The 27276-nt window shown below is 30.2% G+C and overlaps 1 pseudogene; it reads right to left on the bottom strand.

Annotated features, from left to right (window-relative positions):
• Positions 1 to 24036: 24036 nt before the first annotated feature.
• LOC145292539 (U2 spliceosomal RNA) lies at positions 24037 to 24170 on the bottom strand (annotated as a pseudogene).
• Between the last annotated feature and the right edge of the window lie 3106 nt (positions 24171 to 27276).

Here is a 27276-nt window from a genome sequence, read left to right as displayed (position 1 = left end):
TTTAAAATTTAAAATTTCGATGTTCGAAAAACAGTCCATAGCATTTTCTTTTTAAATTACCTAAAAATCATATTCGACAGTTTAAAGGTTTCCACATTTTTATTATTAAAAGCCATCGAGAGAAACGCGCTTAGACATTTTGTAAACATTGTTTTTAAAAAATAAAAAATAATACTTCTATTATGTTTTTAACGACTGTAATAGTTTATTTTGAAAGTATATTTCATAAGGAAAATAAACAACCCACTTTTACGAGTTTTATATATTTTATTCGCAGTTTTTTTTTTTATTCGTTCTTTTTTTTTTTTTAAATAAAACTAATTTTAAAATTTCGATGTTCGAAAAAGAGTCCATAAAGAATAAAACAGTTAATAAATACAAAAAAAGTCCAATTAAAAAAGAAAAAGTCGATAAAAGTTAGACATAAACAGTAAAAAAATAGAAGATATTATTATTAAATAACAATAATTATTAAAAATAAATATTAACATTTACAATAATAAAATGAGTTAGTATTAAAAATAATTATTAAAATAAAAATGTGTTTATTATTAAAAAATACATATTAAAATTGTTTTTATTATTAAAAATAAATATTAATATTTAAAGTAGAATAAAATGTGTTTATTATTATAAATAAATATTAATATTTAAAATAATATGTGTTTATTATTAAAAATAAATATTAATATTTAAAATAATATAATGTGTTTATTATTACAAATAAATATTAATATTAAAATAAAATGTGTTTATTATTAAAAATAAATATTAAGGAAGGTCAACAGGTGGAGGAAAAATAGTCAATGCAGGTCATACCACCTGACCAGCTAAAATCGCCTTTTTATATAAGGCAGACAGTCAGACTATTTGCCTTGAGGGCGGGCTAAGCCCTCCTACCCCCCCCACCCCAAAGCTGAGAGCTGGGGAAACTTCTCTCAGAAGGGGTATGGGAGGACAGGGAGACCTTCCCTCTTTCAACTAAGAGATAGATATCCTTTTGTATGGTTGATTGACCCCCCCCCCTGTCGGTTCTGCTTACTCCATTCCGAAAGAGATCAACCTTACACAAAAAAAAAAAAATATGGGGACAGGGAAGCCTTCCCGGGCCCCCTTTCTGGGAGGAGAAGTTCCCCGGCTCCTACCTTTTTGGGAGTGCTCAGCCCGTCCTCCAGTCAACCACAATATTTGAAGAATAAAGATATTTTTGTTTTTGTGTTTTAGGTGGTGAAGGTGATCTGGGGAGTGTTTTTTTTTTTTCACAAAAAAGGTACTTTTTACGAATGGGTATCCAAGAAAATTACAGTATTTTGTCAGAAATTAAGATTTTCATTGACCACTCTCAATACTATCAGAAATGAACAAAGTTAATTAAACAGTCTACACAATATAAACTAACTGTTTTGTTGGCTTTTTATTCTAACTCCAAACTAACCCATAACTACATTTTTCTTTTATTTTGCAAATTTGATTTCCTTTAGTTTATATTGTGTAGCTGAATCAGAAATTGATTTATCTTTTGTCATTTGTAGTTAACATGCTATCAGCGCAATTACTACAGTGTAATCACACATGATCTACCAAAATAAAAACACTTCAGATAAAGTCTTAAATAGAATTCAGTTCCTTACATGACATCTGATGAAGTCAGTACAAACGTTACAAACTAATACTTGAAAAACAATTTGACATTTACTGTACTACAATATCACATTTGTATAGAAGTAGAAATCTGGATACCTATTCTGATACCTAATAAAAGAAAGGACACTCTTTGGGGCGGATTTTGATGATAACAAGTCACTAATTAGAAATTATAATAAACATTGAAATAATTGAAGAATTTTACCAAAATAAAATTACTTGGTAATCACCCAATTTCTGCCACAAAATTTTAATTGGCAAAACTCATAAGCATAAAATATATATTTTCTAATTTCATCTTTTTTTTTTTACATAATCTGGTTTGATGTTTTCCTAAATATTCAAATCACTATATTTTGCTGCTTAATATTAAATACAGCAAATGAGTTATTTTTATGCATCAAACAATTACATTTTCTCATTCATCCAAACTAATCACTGAACATCAATTTCATATTGTCTTCACTAAAATATTACTGTGCTTGATGTCATCAAGTAGAGCGGATCATTTTTTTTTACATTTGTTTACACATTTTTTACAAATGTTTTTGAGAGTCCATACAAAGTTATAAGTGTTCAACATTTTTTTTCATTTGAATATATTTTGTCTAAGATTCTTAGCCTATGTCATTGCATACCAATTTGTTTCTTGAAAGTTAAGTTCACTGTAAAAACATCTGATACACCAAAATCCCTGATACCTGTTTCTTATAAGCGCCAAATAACTATCACTATTTCGATTTGTGTTTCATGAGAACAATTCAATATTGATACATCATAAGAAACATTTCCAGTGCTTTTCTCTTTTTAGCAATAGTTGGTTGATAATTAGAGGACACAACTAACCCTATACTATGCTTTACTTTGTTTTGTATATATATTTTGTATTGTGTGGAATCTGTTGATACATTCCAAGAATCCCAATGCGACCAACAAACTTGAAAGACTACAATTTCTTTTTACTATGACCAATAAGAAAGCTCAAGGACTAAGTTGTTGGACTCATCCTGATCACCATTTTAAATTATTGTTAACAGTAAGTTTAACATTTTAAGTACAGAATAATATTCCTTTTGATATTTATAAATTACTATTTTCTGTGACAGATGTTACTTTTTCAATATTGATTGTACCCTCTTTTGTGTTTTTAAATTTTGCATACAATAATATTAAGCACACCATACCAAGACCACTATTTCAGCATCTAATAAACTGCCTACCAAGACCAATGTTTTCAAGTGACAATGGAGAGTATTCATGTTATGTTTCACATTTTTATGTTTTGAAATATTTTGCTGCTTAATATCAAATTCAGCAGATGTTTACTTTGTTTTGTGTATATACTTTATATTAGGTAGAATAAACAAAACTTAATTTCGCTACCATCATTATTTGTAGTGACATGCACTGTTAACATAAATAAAATCACTGGTGACAATCCCTGATACCTGTTTCGTATAAGCACCAAATAACTATGATAATGTGTTATTGTTGATACATTATAATAAACATTTCCATTGACTGGTCGTTTGCTTAGCTTAGGTTTATATCATTTTTTCACAATGTTTCTCTACTTGCTTTCAGCATGAGAGCAGATCATATTCTGCACATGTTTCATGCATATCACAAAAACTTATAATATTTGATCAACATTTGACTAACAATTTTACAAAAAAGACCTACCACCTTAAGGGGGGGTAAAGGTAAGGCTCCCCACATAACCATAAAAGAAAGCCGCCCCCCCCATACAGTGGGAAAGAGCTCCCTTCCCATTCTGGGGCAGAGAAGGGGCAAGGAAAACTCTTAAACATAAATGGTCAACGGAGGGTATACACCCTGGGAAACTAAAAGTCTATATGGAATCTGCATAAATTAAAATATCCTGTTTAAGCGTATTGTATGACAGGGAGGGAAGGTCAACAGGTGGAAGAAAAATGGTCTACGCAGAGCATACCGCCTGACAAGCTAAAATCGCCTTTTTATATACGGCAGACAATCAGACTCTGATTGCCTGGACGGCGGGCTGAGCAATGAATGTGGAAGCCGGGGAACTTCTCTCAGAAGGATGATGGGAGGCCCAGGGAGCCTTCGCTCTCCTCCTAAGAGAGGGATATCCTCTTACTCCCTTTGGAAAGAGATCAACCTTACACAAAACAAAAAATATGGGAAGAGAAGCCTTCCCGGGCCCCCCTCCCCCTTCTGGGAGGAGAAGTTCTCTGGCTCCAACCTTTTTTTTGGGGGGGGGGCCTAAGCCTGTCCTCCAGGCAACCAAATGAAAAAGAAATTTACCCATCCCACCTTTGTAGGAAGTGTGCTCAGCCCACCTTCTGAGCCACTGTGAAAGTTTCCTTCCACCAAAAGGGAAGGGAACGAGGAAGGAAAAGTCTCTGAGAATCTTCATGCAATTTCTTTGACAAAGAAACTGTTTTCACTTGATTCCACACAAAATTTTTATTGCTTTTTCATCTATTGTCTTATATTAGGATTTCTTTATGCATGTTATTTTATTTAAGAGTACTAAATAGCTTTTCAGTTTCTTGAGACTCTTTCAACTGTCTGGATTCTGCAGCAACGTTGTGGAGTGATATGTAAAACATAAATTGGTACTTTATAACAATAGGTATGTAGAATTCTAACTCGCCAGTGTTGATCGTTTCAATTATTTACAAATTCACCAGGTCCTGGATATGACCATAAACTGTATCCAAACATGGGGCTTTGTGAAGTGTGAAGCCACCATTTAATTGCTATTGCTACCAGGTCCACTCTGATCTGGAGTAGTAGTACCTGTTAGGGTCCCAATTATGAGTTAAATAGAAACCAACATTAAATAAACAAATATATTCTAGGAAAAAAAAATGTCACTAGATTGGGCATGATATAGTGTTGATATGTCATAAAACAAAATGAACCAACAAATTCACCAATCGACACAATATCAACAAATGTATCTTTCTTTTCCTTATTCTGTGCTTATTTCTTGGTACTAAGCTTATCATTAACTAACCCTGACATTTCTTTTACTTTGTTTTGTGTATATATTTTATTTTGTGTAGAATAACCAAAAAGACATTTAGCTACCACATTTGCAGCGAAATGTTAGCATACATAAAATCACTGGTGACAACCCATGATGTGTTTTCTTATGAACACGAAATAACCAACACGCTTTCCATTGGTTTTTCATGATAACAATTTAATATTGATAAATTATAATAAACATGTCCATTACTTTTCTTTTTTTATCAATAAATATACTTGGTTGATAATTAGAGAACACAATGTTTATTGTAATAAAACTTGTGATCTATAACATCCAATTCTAAAAATTAAACTTTCCTTTCTCAATTGAAACAAACAACATACCCCACACTATGTTCCTAAAAATGAGGATTTTACTATTGCGTTTACATAATTTTTTAGCTATGTTTCTCTTACTTTCAGCATGAGATCATTTTCTACACGTGTTTCATGCATACCACACAAACATTTTACCTCTGACATTTTTAATTTTTTTCCAATTTCCTTTCACCATGAACATTATCATTAGTACAGTTTTCATTTAAAATGAAGCTGTACATGGTTACTATTACTTGGAAAGCAGATCTAAAAAAAAAAAAAAAATATCTGTTTTCACTTTGAAAATTTACGATTTATAGATCTCGGATTTGGCCCTTCTTCACCTTTTATCTTACATTTGTAAATATTGTATATATAAACTTTTTTCTTATTTCTCCAATGTTATTTCATTCATGCAATTTCATAATCCACCAACATTGTATAAGATTCAATTCCATTTGACACTTGAAAACAACTTTTTATATAGTAAACAGCATTTATTTCTTTTCAGACATATTCTTATTTTATTTTATTTCCAGTACTATGTTTTATTTCATTTTGTGGACACTCATTTAACTCTCTGGGATGCTGCAGGGAACATGTAGAGTGATATATCAAACAAGAAGTGGTACTTTATGACAATAGGTATCTAGGATTTACACATACCAGTGTTGATAGTTTGAAATATTTACAGACTAACATTTTACACAATATAAACACATGTACCTTTTTTTTCTTTTCCTTTGCTTATTTCTCGAACCTAAACTTATCATTAACTAACCCGTAACTTTGTTTACTTTGTTTTGCGTATATATTTTATATTGGGTAGAATTAACAAAACTTAATTTCGCTACCATCATTATTTTTAGTGACATGCACTGTTAACATCAATAAAATCACTGGTGACAATACTTGATACCTGTTTCGTATAAGCACCAAATAACTATCACTATTTCGATTTGCTTTTTCATGATAATATGTTCATCTTGATACATTATAATAAACATTTCCATTCACTGGTCGTTTGCTTAGCTTAGCTTTACATCATTTTTTCACAATGTTTCTCTACTTGCTTTCAGCATGAGAGCAGATCATATTCTAAACGTTTCATGCATATCACACAAACTTATAATATTTGATCAACATTTGACTAACAATTTTTTGCCAATTTCCTTCAACATTCTCATTACCATTACTACAGTTTACATTTTGTCGTTAAAATGAAGCTGTACATGTTTCCTATTACTTGGAAACCAGATTTGTAAAAATCCCATTTTTTTTTTCACTCTGAGAATTTTCATTATATTTCTTTGACAAACGATTTATTTTCAATGAACTTCAGCACATGGTTGTTACTGCTTTTTCCCCTTTTGTCTTATATTTGTTTTTCTTCATGCCAAATATTTTATATATCAATTTTTTGCTAATTTCTTAAATTTTATTTCTTTAATTCTTAGTCCGCCAATATAGTATAAGTTTCAATTGCATTGAACGCAATGTTTTAGATAGTAAACATCAGCATATTTCACTTTTCAAGCACTTTTTCATTTTATTTCAAATACTATGTTTTATTTCATTTTGTTGACACTCATTTACCCCTCTGGGGTGCTACAAGGAACATGTAGATTGATATACCAAACATGAATTGGTGCTTTATAACAATAGGTATCTATAATTTTGCTTAATTCTCTAACCTAAACTTATCATTAACTAACCGTAAATTATGTTTTAGTTTTGTGTATATATTTTATATTGTGAAGAATAAACAAAAATTCATTTCACCACCACATTTGCACTGTTAGCATACACAAATATCACTGGTTACAATCATTGGTAGCTGTTTTTTAAAAACACCAAATAACATTCACGCTTTCCATTGGTTTTTCATGATAACAATTTAATATTGATAAATTATAATAAACATGTCCATTACATTCTCTTTTTATCAATAAATATACTTGGTTGATAATTAAAGAACACAATGTTTATTGTAATAAAACTTGTGATCTATAACATCAAATTGTATAAATTAAAGTTTCCTTTCTCAATTGAAACAAACAACATATCCCACACTAAAAATGAGGATTTTACTATTGCCTTTTAGATCATTTTTTATAAATGTTTCTCTTCTTACTTTCAGCATCAGAAAATATAATTTTCTACACGTGTTTCATGCATACCACACAAACGTATATGTGACCAACATTTTACCTCTGATACATTTTTTTCCAATTTCCTTTCACCATTGTCATTATCATTAGTACAGTTTTCGTTTTGTCTTTAAAATGAAGTTGTACATGTTTCTTAATACTTCGAAACCAAATATATCAAAAAATAATTTTTTTCACTTACAAAATTTTCATGATATTTCTTTGACAATCATATTTGTTTTTAATTGAATTCAGCATATGATTCTTACTGCTTTATCACCTTTTATCTTATATTTCTTTTTCTTCATGCCAAATATTTTAAATATCAATTTTTTGCTCATTTCTTAAATTGAATTAAAAAAATGGATTTTTTTATTCCACCAATATTGTATAAGGCTCAATTCCATTGAACACAGTGTTTTATATAGTAAACATCAGCATTTGTTTCTATTTTATTTCAAATACTGTTTCATTTCACTTTCTCGATAATCATTTACATCTTTGGGGGGCAACAGGGAACATGTAGAGTGATATATCAAACATGAATTGGAACTTTATAACAATAGGTATCTAGAATTTCCACATACCAGTGTGGATAGTTTTAAATATTTACAAACTTACAATTTACACACTATAAACAAATGTATCTTTTTTTCTTTTCTTTGCTTATTTCTCGAACCTAAACTTATCATTAACTAAACCTAAACTTTGTTTACTGCATTTTGTGTATATATTTTATAATGGGTGAAATAAACAAAACTTAATTTGGCTAATATCATTTGTAGTGGCATGCACTATTGACATATATAAAATCACAGGTGACAATCCTTGATTCCAGTTTCGTATAAGCACAAAATATCTATCATTATTTCGATTTGTTGTTCATGATAAAAATTTAATATTGATACATTGTAATAAACATTTCCATTGCTTTTATCTTTTTATCAATACATATACTTGGTTGATAATTAGAGGACACAACTAACCCTATACTTTGCTTTACTTTGTTTTGTATATATATTTTGTATTGTGTGGAATTAACAAAGATTCATATGCAGGAATCTGTTGATACATTCCAAGAATCCCAATGCGACCAACAAACTTGAAAGACTACAATTTCTTTTTACTATGACCAATAAGAAAGCTCAAGGACTAAGTTGTTGGACTCATCCTGATCACCATTTTAAATTATTGTTAACAGTAAGTTTAACATTTTAAGTACAGAATAATATTTCTTTTGACATTTATAAATTACTATTTTCTGTGACAGATGTTACTTTTTCAATATTGATTGTACCATCTTTTGTGTTTTTAAATTTTGCATACAATAATATTAAGCACACCATACCAAGACCACAATTTCAGTATCTAATAAACTTCCTACCAAGGTCAATGTTTTCAAGTGACAACGGAGAGTATTCATGTTATGTTTCACATTTTTATGTTTTGAAATATTTTGCTGCTTAATATCAAATTCAGCAGATGAGTTCTTTCTTATGCATCAAACAATTACATTTTCTGATATTCATTCAAACTAATTATTGAAAATCAATTTCATATTTTCTTTACTAAAATATTACTATGCTTGATTTCATCAAGTGGTGCGAATCTGTTTTTTACACTAACAATGTGCACATTTTTTGAAGAATAAAGTTTTTTTTTTTTAAGGTGGTGAAGGTGATCCGGGGAGTTTTTTTTTTTTTTTTTTTTCCGAAAAAGGTACTTTTTACGAATGGGTATCCAAGAAACATTCAGTATTTTGTCGGAAATTAAGATTTTCATTGACAACTCTCAATACTATCAGAAATGACCAATCTACACAATACAAACTAACTGTTTTGTTGGCTTTTTATTCTAACTCCAAACTAACCCATAACTACATATTGCTTTTATTTTGCAAATTTGATTTCCTTTAGTTTATATTGTGTAGCTGAATCAGAAATTGATTTAACTTTTGTCATTTGTAATTAACATGCTTTCAGCGCAATTACTACAGTGTAATCACACATGATATACCAAAATAAAAACACTTCAGATAAAGTCTTCTTACATAGAATTCAGTTTCTTACATGACATCTGATGAAGTCAGTACAAACGTTACAAACTAATACTTGAAAAACAATTTGACATTTACTGTACTACAATATCATATTTGTATAGAAGTAGAAATCTGGATACCTATTCTGATACCTAATAAAAGAAAGGACACTCTTTGGGGCGGATTTTGATGATAACAAGTCACTAATAAGAAATTATAATAAACATTGAAATAATTTAAGAATTTTACCAAAATAAAATTGCATGGTAATCACCCAATTTCTGCCACAAAATTTTGATTGGCAAAACTCATAAACAGAAAATATATATTTTCTAATTTCATCTTTTTTTTTTACATAATCTGATTTGATGTTTTCCTAAATATTCAAATCACTATTTTTTTGCTGCTTAATATCAAATACAGCAAATGAGTTATTTTTTATGCATCAAACAATTACATTTTCTCATTCATCCAAACTAATCACTGAACATCAATTTCATATTTTCTTCACTAAAATATTACTGTGCTTGATGTCATCAAGTAGAGCGGATCATTTTTTTTTCTTTTGTTCACACATTTTTCCAATTTATATATATTTTGTCTAAGATTCCTAGCCTATGTCATTGCATACCAATCTGTTTATTAAAAGTTAAGGTTCACTGTAAACACATACGTTACACCAAAATAAAAACGCTTCAGATAATGTCTTGATATTCAATTCAGTTTCTCACATGACATCTTATGAAGTTAGTAGAAATGTTACAGACTTTTGAATCTCAAACACTTTCAATACTGTGCACTGATATTTTCTTTTTTGGAATATAAGCACATTCATGATTTTTTTTACAAACGCCAACAAATGTCACATTTTGTAGCAATGTACTGAAACAATTATAAAAATAGGTATCTAGGAAAAGGCCACTACATATGTTATAAATTCCAAATTTCCACAACCTGGCAAATACTGGTACACGCTAGCAAATTTAGATTTGTAATTACAGAATATGATTCTAATTTTTTCCTTTGCTCTTTATTCTAACACTACACTAAGTTTACTGTTTTATTTCGCTACAGTTGATATTGTGTAGAACAATAAGAAAATCATAGTGAACAATGCATTCAACAAAATTTCACACACATTTCTAGATACCTATATCTAATAAGTTCAAAAGAAAGGACACACTTAGGGAGGTATTTTGGTGGTCAAGTCACTAAATAGAGATTAGCTGGTTTCCCGGCATAGCCCAAGATGTAATAAAGATTGACTGAAATACATGTTCTAGCTGGTTTCTAGGCGTTGCCAGGGATGTAATATAGACACATTATGTTGTATATTACCTGTTCTCTTCTCCCTAAGGTAAAACAATTTCATGTACATGCTGTAAATTACCTACACTAGGGATAAAACATGAACAATACCAGTCCTAGGGTAGATAAAACAAATAATACATAGACATGAAAGATTCCTCTCCCCTAAGAATAAAACATATATTCAATATCTGCTTTTGTTTTTTCATTGTTTATACGGTCCCGAGCAACGCCGGGTAGCCCTGCTAGTTATATATAAAAGACAAAAATCTGTGAGTTTGTATGTTTGTATGTAACGCTAAAACTTTTGAAACACACAACCAGACTTGATAAATTTGGTATCATATCGAAGCCCCCTATCCCGGATGACAAATATCGAAATTTCACGTCAAACGGACGAGGAGAAAGGGGTAAACGTATCAGTTATCTCCAAGGGGGGCCCAAAAAAAACTGTCATTGTAATGCTTTTTATTACGTAATTCTTGAATGATCCAATGTAATTCATACGTAAAAAAAAAAAACGTTTAGTCATGTCACGTGACGTGACGTCAACGACCACTAATGGCGAACAATTGTAAATAAGTTCTGTCTTCGATACTTTTGCATTTTTCTCTTCGGCTTAGTTATATCTATTATTTAACTTTATGCCAATGTTTCCATCGTGATTAACTGGTTAAAAATATTATTTATACAAGAGTTTTAACGAAAAATGTCAGGAAAAAATGTACAGGAATAAAAAAATTCACCTTTCAAAATATTAGACGATAATAAAAATATCGTAATATTTATGTAATATAAAATAATTAGCCATTTTGTATATTACCACGTGACCTCATACCTCTTAAGCTGGAAGGGGGGGGAGGAGTAAAACCAACACCGTCTCTCTCTCTCACACTTACTCTCTCTCTCTCTCTCTCACTTTCTCTATCACCCTCTTTCTATTTTTCTATTCGTTTGAAAACGCTTAGTCATGTCACGTGACGTGACGTCAACGTCCACTAATGGCGAATGCACCGCTTTTGGTTAGGAACTAACTTCAATATACACCGCTTTCTCTCCCCCCCCCCTCTCTCTCTCACACACTTTCATTTTAAAACCATTCGGTGTGTTTTTTATTTTACGTACGTATTTTACACTGCTTTCTTTTTATTTATAGAACTTATTAAAATTTATTTAACTTCTGGCAACAGTTATTTATTTAACTTATATGCTAATACTTTTTGGGTACAAATATTTTTTTTTCAATGTTTACAGAATTTTTTTTTTTTTTATAAATTTTTTTTATACTTTTTAATAGCATTTTCTTTTTTTTTTCATGGGAAATTATTTTTCTATTCGTTTTAAGAAAACGCTATTAAAAAATAAAAATTCGATAAATTCTGGCAACAGTTATTTATTTAACTCAATGCTACTATTTTTTTGTAAAAAAATTATTTTTCTATTCGTTTTAAGAAAACGCTATTAAAAAATAAAAATTCGATAAATTCTGGCAACAGTTATTTATTTAACTCAATGCTACTATTTTTTTGTAAAAATATTTTGTTTCCATGAGGACGCTTATGTACACGAAAATTACAGTATGCTAAAAATCATATTCGACAGTTTAAAGGTTTCCACATTTTTATTATTAAAAGCCATTCTTAATCTAGCACGGATCACTCTCTGCACTAGCATATAAAAAAATAGACTTTATAGATTCGATAACTCTAGAATAGTACATAAAACGTTATTTTTAAAATTTCGATGTTTGACAAACAGTCCATTATGTCTGTAAAAGTTTGTTGAGTTTAGAATTCGATTAAAAAAACAACACCGTCTTTTTTTTTTTTTTTAAATAAAACTAATTTTAAAATTTAAAATTTCGATGTTCGAAAAACAGTCCATAGCATTTTCTTTTTAAATTACCTAAAAATCATATTCGACAGTTTAAAGGTTTCCACATTTTTATTATTAAAAGCCATCGAGAGAAACGCGCTTAGACATTTTGTAAACATTGTTTTTAAAAAATAAAAAATAATACTTCTATTATGTTTTTAACGACTGTAATAGTTTATTTTGAAAGTATATTTCATAAGGAAAATAAACAACCCACTTTAAAAACAGAAATTACGAGTTTTATATATTTTATTCGCAGTTTTTTGTTGGGGGTAGTCCATTATGTCTGTAACAGTTTGTTGAAAAAGTGTAGAATTCAATTAAAAAAACAACACCGTCTTTTTTTTTTTTTTTAAATAAAACTAAAAACTTTATTTTTAAAATTTCGATGTTTGACAAACAGTCCATTATGTCTGTAACAGTTTGTTGAAAAAGTGTAGAATTCAATTAAAAAAACAACACCGTCTTTTTTTTTTTTTTAAATAAAACTAATTTTAAAATTTCGATGTTCGAAAAAGAGTCCATAAAGAATAAAACAGTTAATAAATACAAAAAAAAGTCCATTAAGTTCAAATAAAGCCTGTTTGAATAAAACTTATATAAAAAAAAACCGTCACTTCCGGCAAATGGCTTTGTAAACAACGGGTGGCATTTTTCGAATACATCGGTAAACACTGTATGTTTTTCGAGCTGAATAAATATGTTACATTGAATAAAAACACAAAAAATATATCCAGTTGGATAGAAAAGTAACTTATCTTGCCTTTGATAACATTTATTTGTTATATATTTGTCTTTTGACCGTCCACTAATGGCGAGTCTTTTTTTTTTTTAAATAAAACTAATTTTAAAATTTCGATGTTAGAAAAACAGTCCATAACATGTCAATATAAAAATTCTATTTTTATTTGATAAAAAGAATAAACAGTTAATAAATACAATAAAAAAGTCCATTAAGTTCAACAAACTAAACTCTTTTATTTATAATAAAACTCTTCGACAGTTTAAATGCTTTCAAAATCCTATGTAAGTATATCGTTTTTACTGTACACAGATTCGAAAAAGTTGTCATCAGTTGAATAAATATGTTACATTGATTAAAAACACTTCTTATTAGCATTTTCTTTTTATATGACAACGTTAGTGTTCATGAATATTTAAATAAAATACATTACTGCACATTTATTAATATTATCTCTCTTTTAATCACTTTTATCGACTATCAGCCAAATAACCGGGGTCTAAAATTTGGGAAATTATTTTTCTATTCATTTAAAGAATATGCTATTAAAAAAGAAAAAGTCGATAAAAGTTAGACATAAACAGTAAAAAAATAGAAGATATTATTATTAAATAACAATAATTATTAAAAATAAATATTAACATTTACAATAATAAAATGAGTTAGTATTAAAAATAATTATTAAAATAAAAATGTGTTTATTATTAAAAAATACATATTAAAATTGTTTTTATTATTAAAAATAAATATTAATATTTAAAGTAGAATAAAATGTGTTTATTATTATAAATAAATATTAATATTTAAAATAATATGTGTTTATTATTAAAAATAAATATTAATATTTAAAATAATATAATGTGTTTATTATTACAAATAAATATTAATATTAAAATAAAATGTGTTTATTATTAAAAATAAATATTAAGGAAGGTCAACAGGTGGAGGAAAAATAGTCAATGCAGGTCATACCACCTGACCAGCTTAAATCGCCTTTTTATATAAGGCAGACAGTCAGACTATTTGCCTTGAGGGCGGGCTAAGCCCTCCTACCCCCCCCCCCCAAAGCTGAGAGCTGGGGAAACTTCTCTCAGAAGGGGTATGGGAGGACAGGGAGACCTTCCCTCTTTCAACTAAGAGATAGATATCCTTTTGTATGGTTGATTGACCCCCCCCTGTCGGTTCCGCTTACTCCATTCAGAAAGAGATCAACCTTACACAAAAAAAAAAAAAATATGGGGACAGGGAAGCCTTCCCGGGCCCCCTTTCTGGGAGGAGAAGTTCCCCGGCTCCTACCTTTTTGGGAGTGCTCAGCCCGCCCTCCAGTCAACAACAATATTTGAAGAATAAAGATATTTTTGTTTTTGTGTTTTAGGTGGTGAAGGTGATCTGGGGAGTGTTTTTTTTTTCACAAAAAAGGTACTTTTTACGAATGGGTATCCAAGAAAATTACAGTATTTTGTCAGAAATTAAGGTTTTCATTGACCACTCTCAATACTATCAGAAATGAACAAAGTTAATTAAACAGTCTACACAATATAAACTAACTGTTTTGTTGGCTTTTTATTCTAACTCCAAACTAACCCATAACTACATTTTTCTTTTATTTTGCAAATTTGATTTCCTTTAGTTTATATTGTGTAGCTGAATCAGAAATTGATTTATCTTTTGTCATTTGTAGTTAACATGCTATCAGCGCAATTACTACAGTGTAATCACACATGATCTACCAAAATAAAAACACTTCAGATAAAGTCTTAAATAGAATTCAGTTCCTTACATGACATCTGATGAAGTCAGTACAAACGTTACAAACTAATACTTGAAAAACAATTTGACATTTACTGTACTACAATATCACATTCATCCAAACTAATCACTGAACATCAATTTCATATTTTCTTCACTAAAATATTACTATGCTTGATGGCATCAAGTAGAGCGGATCATTTTTTTTTACATTTGTTTACACATTTTTTACAAATGTTTTTGAGAGTCCATACAAAGTTATAAGTGTTCAACATTTTTTTTCATTTGAATATATTTTGTCTAAGATTCTTAGCCTATGTCATTGCATACCAATTTGTTTCTTGAAAGTTAAGTTCACTGTAAAAACATCTGATACACCAAAATCCCTGATACCTGTTTCTTATAAGCGCCAAATAACTATCACTATTTCGATTTGTGTTTCATGAGAACAATTCAATATTGATACATTATAAGAAACATTTCCAGTGCTTTTCTCTTTTTAGCAATAGTTGGTTGACACAACTAACCCTATACTATGCTTTACTTTGTTTTGTATATATATTTTGTATTGTGTGAAATTAACAAAGATTCATATGCAGGAATCTGTTGATACATTCCAAGAATCCCAATGCGACCAACAAACTTGAAAGACTACAATTTCTTTTTACTATGACCAATAAGAAAGCTCAAGGACTAAGTTGTTGGACTCATCCTGATCACCATTTTAAATTATTGTTAACAGTAAGTTTAACATTTTAAGTACAGAATAATATTCCTTTTGATATTTATAAATTACTATTTTCTGTGACAGATGTTACTTTTTCAATATTGATTGTACCCTCTTTTGTGTTTTTAAATTTTGCATACAATAATATTAAGCACACCATACCAAGACCACTATTTGAGCATCTAATAAACTGCCTACCAAGACCAATGTTTTCAAGTGACAATGGAGAGTATTCATGTTATGTTTCACATTTTTATGTTTTGAAATATTTTGCTGCTTAATATCAAATTCAGCAGATGTTTACTTTGTTTTGTGTATATACTTTATATTAGGTAGAATAAACAAAACTTAATTTCGCTACCATCATTATTTGTAGTGACATGCACTGTTAACATAAATAAAATCACTGGTGACAATCCCTGATACCTGTTTCGTATAAGCACCAAATAACTATGATAATGTGTTATTGTTGATACATTATAATAAACATTTCCATTGACTGGTCGTTTGCTTAGCTTAGGTTTACATCATTTTTTCACAATGTTTCTCTACTTGCTTTCAGCATGAGAGCAGATCATATTCTGCACATGTTTCATGCATATCACAAAAACCTATAATATTTGATCAACATTTGACTAACAATTTTACAAAAAAGCCCTACCACCTTAAGGGGGGTAAAGGTAAGGCTCCCCACATAACCATAAAAGAAAGCCCCCCCCCCATACAGTGGGAAAGAGCTCCCTTCCCATTCTGGGGCAGAGAAGGGGCAAGGAAAACTCTTAAACATAAATGGTCAACGGAGGGTATACACCCTGGGAAACTAAAAGTCTATATGGAATCTGCATAAATTAAAATATCCTGTTTAAGCGTATTGTATGACAGGGAGGGAAGGTCAACAGGTGGAAGAAAAATGGTCTACGCAGAGCATACCGCCTGACAAGCTAAAATCGCCTTTTTATATACGGCAGACAATCAGACTCTGATTGCCTGGACGGCGGGCTGAGCAATGAATGTGGAAGCCGGGGAACTTCTCTCAGAAGGAGGATGGGAGGCCCAGGGAGCCTTCACTCTCCTCCTAAGAGAGGGATATCCTCTTACTCCCTTTGGAAAGAGATCAACCTTACACAAAACAAAAAATATGGGAAGAGAAGCCTTCCCGGGCCCCCCTCCCCCTTCTGGGAGGAGAAGTTCCCTGGCTCCAACCTTTTTTTTGGGGGGGGGGGCTAAGCCTGTCCTCCAGGCAACCAAATGAAAAAGAAATTTACCCATCCCACCTTTGTAGGAAGTGTGCTCAGCCCACCTTCTGAGCCACTGTGAAAGTTTCCTTCCACCAAAAGGGAAGGGAACGAGGAAGGAAAAGTCTCTGAGAATCTTCATGCAATTTCTTTGACAAAGAAACTGTTTTCACTTGATTCCACACAAAATTTTTATTGCTTTTTCATCTATTGTCTTATATTAGGATTTCTTTATGCATGTTATTTTATTTAAGAGTACTAAATAGCTTTTCAGTTTCTTGAGACTCTTTCAACTGTCTGGATTCTGCAGCAACGTTGTGGAGTGATATGTAAAACATAAATTGGTACTTTATAACAATAGGTATGTAGAATTCTAACTCGCCAGTGTTGATCGTTTCAATTATTTACAAATTCACCAGGTCCTGGATATGACCATAAACTGTATCCAAACATGGGGCTTTGTGAAGTGTGAAGCCACCATTTAATTGCTATTGCTACCAGGTCCACTCTGATCTGGAGTAGTAGTACCTGTTAGGGTCCCAATTATGAGTTAAATAGAAACCAACATTAAATAAACAAATATATTCTAGGAAAAAAAAATGTCACTAGATTGGGCATGAAATAACCTGATATAGTGTTGATATGTCATAAAACAAAATGAACCAACAAATTCACCAATCGACACAATATCAACAAATGTATCTTTCTTTTCCTTATTCTGTGCTTATTTCTTGGTACTAAGCTTATCATTAACTAACCCTGACATTTCTTTTACTTTGTTTTGTGTATATATTTTATTTTGTGTAGAATAACCAAAAAGACATTTAGCTACCACATTTGCAGCGAAATGTTAGCATACATAAAATCACTGGTGACAACCCATGATGTTTTTTCTTATGAACACGAAATAACCAACACGCTTTCCATTGGTTTTTCATGATAACAATTTAATATTGATAAATTATAATAAACATGTCCATTACTTTTCTTTTTTTATCAATAAATATACTTGGTTGATAATTAGAGAACACAATGTTTATTGTAATAAAACTTGTGATCTATAACATCCAATTCTAAAAATTAAACTTTCCTTTCTCAATTGAAACAAACAACATACCCCACACTATGTTCCTAAAAATGAGGATTTTACTATTGCGTTTACATAATTTTTTAGCTATGTTTCTCTTACTTTCAGCATGAGATCATTTTCTACACGTGTTTCATGCATACCACACAAACATTTTACCTCTGACATTTTTAATTTTTTTCCAATTTCCTTTCACCATGAACATTATCATTAGTACAGTTTTCATTTAAAATGAAGCTGTACATGGTTACTATTACTTGGAAAGCAGATCTAAAAAAAAAAAAAAATATCTGTTTTCACTTTGAAAATTTACGATTTATAGATCTCGGATTTGGCCCTTCTTCACCTTTTATCTTACATTTGTAAATATTGTATATATAAACTTTTTTCTTATTTCTCCAATGTTATTTCATTCATGCAATTTCATAATCCACCAACATTGTATAAGATTCAATTCCATTTGACACTTGAAAACAACTTTTTATATAGTAAACAGCATTTATTTCTTTTCAGACATATTCTTATTTTATTTTATTTCCAGTACTATGTTTTATTTCATTTTGTGGACACTCATTTAACTCTCTGGGATGCTGCAGGGAACATGTAGAGTGATATATCAAACAAGAAGTGGTACTTTATGACAATAGGTATCTAGGATTTACACATACCAGTGTTGATAGTTTGAAATATTTACAGACTAACATTTTACACAATATAAACACATGTACCTTTTTTTTCTTTTCCTTTGCTTATTTCTCGAACCTAAACTTATCATTAACTAACCCGTAACTTTGTTTACTTTGTTTTGCGTATATATTTTATATTGGGTAGAATTAACAAAACTTAATTTCGCTACCATCATTATTTTTAGTGACATGCACTGTTAACATCAATAAAATCACTGGTGACAATACTTGATACCTGTTTCGTATAAGCACCAAATAACTATCACTATTTCGATTTGCTTTTTCATGATAATATGTTCATCTTGATACATTATAATAAACATTTCCATTCACTGGTCGTTTGCTTAGCTTAGCTTTACATCATTTTTTCACAATGTTTCTCTACTTGCTTTCAGCATGAGAGCAGATCATATTCTAAACGTTTCATGCATATCACACAAACTTATAATATTTGATCAACATTTGACTAACAATTTTTTGCCAATTTCCTTCAACATTCTCATTACCATTACTACAGTTTACATTTTGTCGTTAAAATGAAGCTGTACATGTTTCCTATTACTTGGAAACCAGATTTGTAAAATTCCCATTTTTTTTTCACTCTGAGAATTTTCATTATATTTCTTTGACAAACGATTTATTTTCAATGAACATGATTGTTACTGCTTTTTCCCCTTTTGTCTTATATTTGTTTTTCTTCATGCCAAATATTTTATATATCAATTTTTTGCTAATTTCTTAAATTTTATTTCTTTATTTCTTAGTCCACCAATATAGTATAAGTTTCAATTGCATTGAACGCAATGTTTTAGATAGTAAACATCAGCATATTTCACTTTTCAAGCACTTTTTCATTTTATTTCAAATACTATGTTTTATTTCATTTTGTTGACACTCATTTACCCCTCTGGGGTGCTACAAGGAACATGTAGATTGATATACCAAACATGAATTGGTGCTTTATAACAATAGGTATCTATAATTTTGCTTAATTCTCTAACCTAAACTTATCATTAACTAACCGTAAATTATGTTTTAGTTTTGTGTATATATTTTATATTGTGAAGAATAAACAAAAATTCATTTCACCACCACATTTGCACTGTTAGCATACACAAATATCACTGGTTACAATCATTGGTAGCTGTTTTTTAAAAACACCAAATAACATTCACGCTTTCCATTGGTTTTTCATGATAACAATTTAATATTGATAAATTATAATAAACATGTCCATTACATTCTCTTTTTATCAATAAATATACTTGGTTGATAATTAAAGAACACAATGTTTATTGTAATAAAACTTGTGATCTATAACATCAAATTGTATAAATTAAAGTTTCCTTTCTCAATTGAAACAAACAACATATCCCACACTAAAAATGAGGATTTTACTATTGCCTTTTAGATCATTTTTTATAAATGTTTCTCTTCTTACTTTCAGCATCAGAAAATATAATTTTCTACACGTGTTTCATGCATACCACACAAACGTATATGTGACCAACATTTTACCTCTGATACATTTTTTTCCAATTTCCTTTCACCATTGTCATTATCATTAGTACAGTTTTCGTTTTGTCTTTAAAATGAAGTTGTACATGTTTCTTAATAATTCGAAACCAAATATATCAAAAAATAATTTTTTTCACTTACAAAATTTTCATGATATTTCTTTGGCAATCATATTTGTTTTTAATTGAATTCAGCATATGATTCTTACTGCTTTATCACCTTTTATCTTATATTTCTTTTTCTTCATGCCAAATATTTTAAATATCAAATTTTTGCTCATTTCTTAAATTGAATTAAAAAACTGGATTTTTTTATTCCACCAATATTGTATAAGGCTCAATTCCATTGAACACAGTGTTTTATATAGTAAACATCAGCATTTGTTTCTATTTTATTTCAAATACTGTTTCATTTCACTTTCTCGATAATCATTTATATCTTTGGGGTGCAACAGGGAACATGTAGAGTGATATATCAAACATGAATTGGAACTTTATAACAATAGGTATCTAGAATTTTCACATACCAGTGTGGATAGTTTTAAATATTTACAAACTTACAATTTACACACTATAAACAAATGTATCTTTTTTTCTTTTCTTTGCTTATTTCTCGAACCTAAACTTATCATTAACTAAACCTAAACTTTGTTTACTGCATTTTGTGTATATATTTTATAATGGGTGAAATAAACAAAACTTAATTTGGCTAATATCATTTGTAGTGGCATGCACTATTGACATATATAAAATCACAGGTGACAATCCTTGATTCCAGTTTCGTATAAGCACAAAATATCTATCATTATTTCTATTTGTTGTTCATGATAAAAATTTAATATTGATACATTGTAATAAACATTTCCATTGCTTTTATCTTTTTATCAATACATATACTTGGTTGATAATTAGAGGACACAACTAACCCTATACTTTGCTTTACTTTGTTTTGTATATATATTTTGTATTGTGTGGAATTAACAAAGATTCATATGCAGGAATCTGTTGATACATTCCAAGAATCCCAATGCGACCAACAAACTTGAAAGACTACAATTTCTTTTTACTATGACCAATAAGAAAGCTCAAGGACTAAGTTGTTGGACTCATCCTGATCACCATTTTAAATTATTGTTAACAGTAAGTTTAACATTTTAAGTACAGAATAATATTTCTTTTGACATTTATAAATTACTATTTTCTGTGACAGATGTTACTTTTTCAATATTAATTGTACCCTCTTTTGTGTTTTTAAATTTTGCATACAATAATATTAAGCACACCATACCAAGACCACAATTTCAGTATCTAATAAACTTCCTACCAAGGTCAATGTTTTCAAGTGACAACGGAGAGTATTCATGTTATGTTTCACATTTTTGTTTTGAAATATTTTGCTGCTTAATATCAAATTCAGCAGATGAGTTCTTTCTTATGCATCAAACAATTACATTTTCTGATATTCATTCAAACTAATTATTGAAAATCAATTTCATATTTTCTTTACTAAAATATTACTATGCTTGATTTCATCAAGTGGTGCGAATCTGTTTTTTACACTAACAATGTGCACATTTTTTGAAGAATAAAGTTTTCTTTTTTTAAGGTGGTGAAGGTGATCCGGGGAGTGTTTTTTTTTTTTTTTTTTCCAAAAAAGGTACTTTTTACGAATGAGTATCCAAGAAACATTCAGTATTTTGTCAGAAATTAAGATTTTCATTGACGACTCTCAATACTATCAGAAATGACCAATCTACACAATACAAACTAACTGTTTTGTTGGCTTTTTATTCTAACTCCAAACTAACCCATAACTACATATTGCTTTTATTTTGCAAATTTGATTTCCTTTAGTTTATATTGTGTAGCTGAATCAGAAATTGATTTAACTTTTGTCATTTGTAATTAACATGCTTTCAGCGCAATTACTACAGTGTAATCACACATGATATACCAAAATAAAAACACTTCAGATAAAGTCTTCTTACATAGAATTCAGTTTCTTACATGACATCTGATGAAGTCAGTACAAACGTTACAAACTAATACTTGAAAAACAATTTGACATTTACTGTACTACAATATCATATTTGTATAGAAGTAGAAATCTGGATACCTATTCTGATACCTAATAAAAGAAAGGACACTCTTTGGGGCGGATTTTGATGATAACAAGTCACTAATAAGAAATTATAATAAACATTGAAATAATTTAAGAATTTTACCAAAATAAAATTGCATGGTAATCACCCAATTTCTGCCACAAAATTTTGATTGGCAAAACTCATAAACAGAAAATATATATTTTCTAATTTCATCTTTTTTTTTTACATAATCTGATTTGATGTTTTCCTAAATATTCAAATCACTATTTTTTTGCTGCTTAATATCAAATACAGCAAATGAGTTATTTTTTATGCATCAAACAATTACATTTTCTCATTCATCCAAACTAATCACTGAACATCAATTTCATATTTTCTTCACTAAAATATTACTGTGCTTGATGTCATCAAGTAGAGCGGATCATTTTTTTTCATTTGTTCACACATTTTTCCAATTTATATATATTTTGTCTAAGATTCCTAGCCTATGTCATTGCATACCAATCTGTTTATTAAAAGTTAAGGTTCACTGTAAACACATACGTTACACCAAAATAAAAACGCTTCAGATAATGTCTTGATATTCAATTAAGTTTCTCACATGACATCTTATGAAGTTAGTAGAAATGTTACAGACTTTTGAATCTCAAACACTTTCAATACTGTGCACTGATATTTTCTTTTTTGGAATATAAGCACATTCATGATTTTTTTTACAAACGCCAACAAATGTCACATTTTGTAGCAATGTACTGAAACAATTATAAAAATAGGTATCTAGGAAAAGGCCACTACATCTATATATATAAAAGGCAAAAATCGGTGTGTATGTATGTATGTATGTATGTATGTATGTTTGTTTGTAACGCTAAAACTTTTGAAAGACGGAACCAGAGTTGACAAATTTGGTATCATATTGCACCTTGATCACCCGGATGACAAATATCGAAATTTCACGTCAAACGGACCAGTAGAAAGGGGTCAACTGATCGTTCTTCTCCTAGGGGGGCCCCCAAAAAAACCTGTCATTTTAACGTTATTCAATACGTGTCACGTGACGTGACGTCAGCTCAAACTTTTGACAGACACAACCAAAGTTGACAAATTATGTATCATATTGAACCTTGATCACCCGCATGACAAATATCGAAATTCCACACCAAACGGACCATTAAAAGGGGGTGAACTGATCATTTCTCTCCTAGGGGGGGCCCCCAAAAAAACCTGTCATTTTAATGTTAATATTACATAATCCAAAAACGCTTAGTCATGTCACGTGACGTGACGTCAACATCCAGTAATGGCGAACAAATGTAAACAAACACTTTGTTTTACCGATACTTTTGTAATTTCTCTTCTGCTTTGTTCTAGAGATTATTAAACTCCATGACAATGTCTCCAACGTATTTAACTGGTTAAAAATAGTATTTATACAAGAGTTTTAACGAAAAATATCAGGAAAAAATGTACAGGAATAAAAAAAAATTCAGCTTTCAAAATATTCGTCGATAAAAAAACCGATCTTTATATTTACGCTAGCCATTTTGTATATTACCACGTGACCTGCTATCTCTTAAACTGGAGGGGGGGGGATCCACTTGAATCCAACAAAACCAGTAATTTTTTTTTTCTATTATATAAACATCATTTTCTATAAAATTAAGTGTAGACTTTATAATTAAAACAAAAACTGTTATTCATACTAAAAAAAAAAAACGCTTAGTCATGTCACGTGACGTGACGTCAACATCCACTAATGGCGAACAATTGTACCTATTTACTATGCCTCCCCACGGGACAGAGTTAGACACCAGGGTCGTTTTTTAACGTGGAGAAAAGGTACAAAAATAAAAATTGTCTCAGTCGTGGAGGATTTCTCCTCCACCGAAAGAGAACAAGAAATAGAAGTGCAGCATCTGAAGAACAGATACTACACTTTGATCTTGACCAAAAGGCCAAGAATGCGAACAATTGTAAATAACAACTTTTTTCACAAAACCAACACCGTCTTTCTTTTTTTTCTCTCTCTTTCTCTCTCTCACCCACTTACTCTTCCCTCTCTCTCACCCTCTTTCTCTTGACGTCACACCACTGTTAAACTGTGGGGGGGGGAACACATTCCCAGGCATTATCTCCTATAGATGCACATTTTATTAGAAATTCAGCTTTCAAAATATTAGACGATAATAAAAATATAAAACCAACACCCTCTTTCTCTTTTCTCTCTCTCTCACCAACTTACTCTTCTCTCTCTCTCACCCTCTTTCTCTTGACCTCCTACTACTGTTAAACTGTGTGTGTGTGGGGGGGGGGGAAGAGGCAGCTTGAAAACCAACAAAAACAGTGCACAGTTTCCCAAGCATTTGGGGTGGGAAGGGGGGGAAGAAGCCGAGCGCACAGTTTCGTGTGAGAGAGAGAGAACAATTCTCAACCTATATACTCAACAAATTTTTTATCTACAGATTTGAAAGTTTGTATATAGGGTATTCAGACATATGGAAATATATCTAGCATAATCTATCTATTATATCTATAAAAGTGAAAATGTGTGTGTGTGTGAGGTAGCCAGAGAGAGAGAGAGAGAGAGAGAGAGAGAGAGAGACAACAATTCTCAACCTATATATTCAATACATTTTTTATCTACAGATTTGAAAATTTGTATATAGGGTATTCAGACATATGGAAATATATCTAGCATAATCTATCTATTATATCTATAAAAGTGAAAATGTGTGTGTGTGTGAGGTAGCCAGAGAGAGAGAGAGAGAGAGAGACAACAATTCTCAACCTATATATTCAATACATTTTTTATCTACAGATTTGAAAATTTGTATATAGGGTATTCAGACATATGGAAATATATCTAGCATAATCTATCTATTATATCTATAAAAGTGAAAATGTGTGTGTGTGTGTGTGTGTATGCGTAAGAGAGAGAGAGAGAACAATTCTCAACCTATATACTCAACGTATTTTTATCTACGGATTTTAAACTTTGTATATAGGGTATTCAGACATATAGAAATATATCTAGCATAATCTATACATTATATCTATAAAAGTGAGAATGTGAGTGTGTGAGAGAGAGAGAACAATTCTCAACCTATATATTCAACAAATTTTTTACCTACAGATTTGAAAATTTGTATATTGGGTATTCAGACATATGGAAATATATCTAGCATAATCGATCTATTATATCTATAAAAGTCAGAATGTTTGCGTGTGGTTGTGTGTGTAAGGTTGCGAGAGAGAGAGAGAGAACAATTCTCAACCTATCTATTCAATAAATTTGTTATCTACAGATTTGACCATTTGTATATAGGGTATTCAGACATATGGAAATATATCCAGCATAATCTATCTATTATATCCATAAAAGTGAGAATGTGTGCGTGAGAGAGAGAGAGAGAGAGAGAGAGAGAGAGAGAGAGAGTAAGTACAATTCTCACCCTATATATTCAACAAATTTTTTATCTACCGATTATAAAATTTGTATATAGGGTATTCAGACATATGGAAATATATCTAGCATAATCTATCTATTATATCTAGAAAAGTGAGAATGTGTTTGAAAGAGAGAGAGAGAAGAGAGAGAGAGAGAACAATTCTCAACCTATATATTCAACTAATTTTTATGTACAGATCTGAAAATTTGTATACAGGGTATTCAGACATATGGAAATATATCTAGCATAATCTATTATATCTATAAAAGGTAGAATGTGTGTGTGTGTGTTTGTGAGTGAGTGAGTGAGTGAGTGAGTGAGAGAGAGAGAGAGAGAACAATTCTCAACCTATATACTCAACAAATTTTGTATCTACAGATTTGATAATTTGTATATAGGGTATTCAGACATAAGGAAATATATCTAGCATAATCTATCTATTATATCTATAAAAGTGAGAATGTGTGTGAAAGAGAGAGAGAGAGAACAATTCTCAACCTATATATTCAACAAATTCTATCTTTACAGATTTGAAAATTTGTATATAGGGTATTCAGACATTTGGAAATATATCTAGCATAATCTATTATATCTATGAAAGTGAGAATGTGTGTGTGAGAGAGAGAGAAAGAACAATTCTCAACCTATATACTCAACAAATTTTTTATCTACAGATTTAAAAATTTGTATATAGGGTATTCAGACATATAGAAATATATCTAGCATAACCTATCTATTATATCTATAAAATGACCATGTGTGTGTGTGTGAGAGAGAGAGAGAGAGTCAGAGAGAGAGAGAGAACAATTTGCAGCTTGTGTGTGTGTGAGAAAGAGAGAGAGAGAAAGAGAGGAAGGAAAATTCTCACCCTATATATTCAACAAATTTTTTATCTACATATTAGAAAATTTGGATATAGGGTATTCAGACGTATGGAAATATATCTAGCATAATCTATCTATTATATCTATAAAAGTGAGAATGTGTGTGTGAGAGAGAGAGAAAGAGAGAGAGAGAGAACAATTCTCAACCTATATATTCAACTAATTTTTTATCTACAGATTTGAAAATGTGTATATTGGGTATTCAGACATATGTAAATATATCTGGCATAATCTATGTATTATATCTATAAAAGTGTGAATGTGAGTGATGGAAAGAGCAAAAAATTCTCAACCTATATAACCTATAAAAGTGAGAATATGTGTGAGAGAGAGAGAGAGAGAGAACAATTCTCAACCTATATATTCCACACATTTTTGGGCACAGATTTGGAAATTTGTATATAGGGTAGGCAGACATATAGAAATATATCTAGCATAATCTATCTATTATATCTATAAAAGTGAGAACTTGTGTGTGTGTGTGTGTGTGAGAGAGAGAGAGAACAATTCTTAACCTACATACTCAACAAATTTTTTACCTACAGTTTAGAAAATTTGTATATAGGGTATTCAGACATATGGAAATATATCTAGCATAATCTATCTATTATAACTACAAAAGTTAGAATGTGTGTGTGAGAGAGAGAGAGAGAACAATTCTAAACCTATATATTCAACAAATTTTTTATCTACAGATTTGAAACTTTGTATATAGGGTATTCAGACATATGGAAATATATC

Source organism: Euprymna scolopes, chromosome 13 (assembly GCF_053919585.1).
Source record: "Euprymna scolopes isolate OS-2025 chromosome 13, ASM5391958v1, whole genome shotgun sequence".
Taxonomy (NCBI): domain Eukaryota; kingdom Metazoa; phylum Mollusca; class Cephalopoda; order Sepiida; family Sepiolidae; genus Euprymna; species Euprymna scolopes.
Note: the sequence above shows the minus strand (reverse complement) of the source record. Positions and strands in the feature narration are given on the sequence as shown.